At 39.7% G+C, this 2,389-nt stretch overlaps 1 non-coding gene across 1 annotated transcript; it reads right to left on the reverse strand.

Annotated features, from left to right (window-relative positions):
* Positions 1 to 2,033: 2,033 nt before the first annotated feature.
* Positions 2,034 to 2,138, reverse strand: LOC123253225. The gene has a single exon (XR_006506594.1). It is a non-coding gene; the product is annotated as a U6 spliceosomal RNA (small nuclear RNA).
* Between the last annotated feature and the right edge of the window lie 251 nt (positions 2,139 to 2,389).

The following is a 2,389-nucleotide window of genomic DNA, read 5'->3' on the forward strand; positions in this document are numbered from 1 at the left end:
TGAAAGGATGAAATGATGGCTGAGGGGGAGACTGGGAGGCAAGGCTGTGGTTTGTGGATCTTCTATTACTTGGTCATCATGGTGCATGGATGTGTACTCTCAAGGGTTTTTTTTGTGTTGGTGGAGATTATGGCCTTGTTGTTCTAGTCCCCTCACAAAGCATATAGAAATGTGGAGTAAGCGATGATGGCAGCACTAAAGTTAGATGCTGTCTAGTATAGCATAGAAATACTATATAGTTCCCTCATCTATAAAACAAGGAGTCAGACGAGATGACCTCTAAGGTCCCTTTCAGCTAAAAAATCTATGAGCTTTGAGAAAACTAGTTATTGAGCAGCAAGAGTGAACCATGGGCCAAACTAGGCCAGAGAATGGTTTAACCACCCCATACCAGGCAGTTTCCTTCCAGGATCAATTATAAAATTTTGTTTGGTTGACCCTTCATAACCTGGACCCCTCCAACCTTTTCAGTCTACTTTAAACTTACTTCCATCCTTAAAAAAAGTCCCTTATCTTCCATCTTAGAATTAATAATAATTAATAGTATTGGTTCCAAGACAGAAGAGCAGTAAGGGGTAGGTAATGGGGGTTAAGTGATTTGCCCAGGATCACACAGCTAGGAAGTGTCTTAGACCAGATTGGAACCCAGATGATCTTGACTCCAGGCCTGGACCCACTGAGCTGCCCTGCTGCCTCTTTTCATAGTTTTGTGTGTGTGTGTGTGTGTGTGTGTGTGTGTGTGTGTGTGTGTGTGTGTTGTCTCCCCATTTGATTGTAAGCTCTTGGAGATTATGGAATTTTTTTGGTCTTTTTTTTTCCTTTGGTGCTTGGCACAGAGTGGTTGCTTAATAAATGGATATAGACTTAAGAAATGATAATCAAATTTTTTTGGGGGATTAGTATTATTTATATTTGGTATTTAATATGTAAATCATATCTATATATTCTGGAGGATGAAATGAATGAGACTAGATAGCCACTGAGATTGTTTCCAATTAGAAATTCTGTGATTCTCTGATAGGAATCTTGGTTTCCTTAGGCTAGTCTCTGGTTCCAAATTGCTGCCTGGAATGGAACAAAGTCATTCTAGGCAATTGTAGTTTGGTCCATGGATCTTTAGTTTTCATAGGCTCATATTTTAGCTTGAAGAGACTTGAGAAGATATATTACTCGATCCCTTTATTTTTCAAACGAGGAAATCAAGGCCCAGAAAGATTAAATGTCTTGCCCAAGGTCACACAGATGGTACATGTCAGAGCCAGAATGCAAACCTAAATTTTCTGACTACAAATTTAGCAGACTCCAGTGAACCTCCAAGTTGGAGGTTGTTGGGTATTGATGACAGAGGAAGGGTCTGTCTCAGGCAGAGGTGTCATTTTCTGTCTCATGAAAATTTTGGGATTCCCCTCCCTTGGGTGAACTGGATTTGGCTCATTTGCCCATTTCACAATACCAGGCTCACTCTCAATCTGTCAGGAAGCTCCTTAATTGCTGGTGGGAAACTAGTTTTCTTGGGAACAATATGTGTGAATCTTTTTATATGGAGATGTGTGAAGCAAATTGAAAGTGTTGCAAATTATCCCGAAAGAGGCTGTTTTTTTTTATGCTGCTATTTGAAGATGTGCCATCAAGTGGCATGAACCACATGAGTGAACTGCAGACAGCACTGATGTGCCCTATTCAAACTCTCTCAGAGCTTTTGTGTCCAAGTGCCCTGAACCCAGATAGAGCTCAGTAATGTCAGCTGGTGATGATTAGGAGACAGCTCTGGGCTAATTTGTGGATCCTCTCAAGCTCCTCACACACCTTCTGGATTTCTTTCCTGAATTAATTTTACAGCATAATGTGCTCTCAGAGTTGGAAGGGACCTCAGAGGGCATCAAGAACAACCCATATCTGGATGAGACTCCCTTCCATGTTTTCTACAACAAGTGGCCATTAAACTCTTTTCCTAGACCTCCAAATCCATTCTTAAAAAATTTTATTTGTTGGACTGAATTGCATTGAAATAGTGATTTTACACAATTTTGTTTAATTTGGGATGCTACTTCATGAATTTTTGTGTCATCCTTGTGCAGGAGCTATACTAATCTTTGTTATCATTCCAATTTTAGTATATGTGCTGCTGTAGAAAGTGCCAAATTCTTTCTTTACTGTGGCAACCCATTATAATTTGGAATAACTCTAATTGTTTGAAAGTTTTCCCTACTACTCATCACTGCTTCCGATTCTACCCACTGAAGCTAAGACTACTCCCCCTTTCACATAAAAGTCCTTTAAAGACAACTACCATGTTTTCTCTTAAGTCCGCTCTTCTTAAGGATAAATATCTTGAACTCTTTTCATATGGCAAACCTGAAGAAGATCCAGAAAAAAACTTGAGGAGCAA

Source organism: Gracilinanus agilis, chromosome 6, assembly GCF_016433145.1.
Source record: "Gracilinanus agilis isolate LMUSP501 chromosome 6, AgileGrace, whole genome shotgun sequence".
Lineage (NCBI taxonomy): Eukaryota > Metazoa > Chordata > Mammalia > Didelphimorphia > Didelphidae > Gracilinanus > Gracilinanus agilis.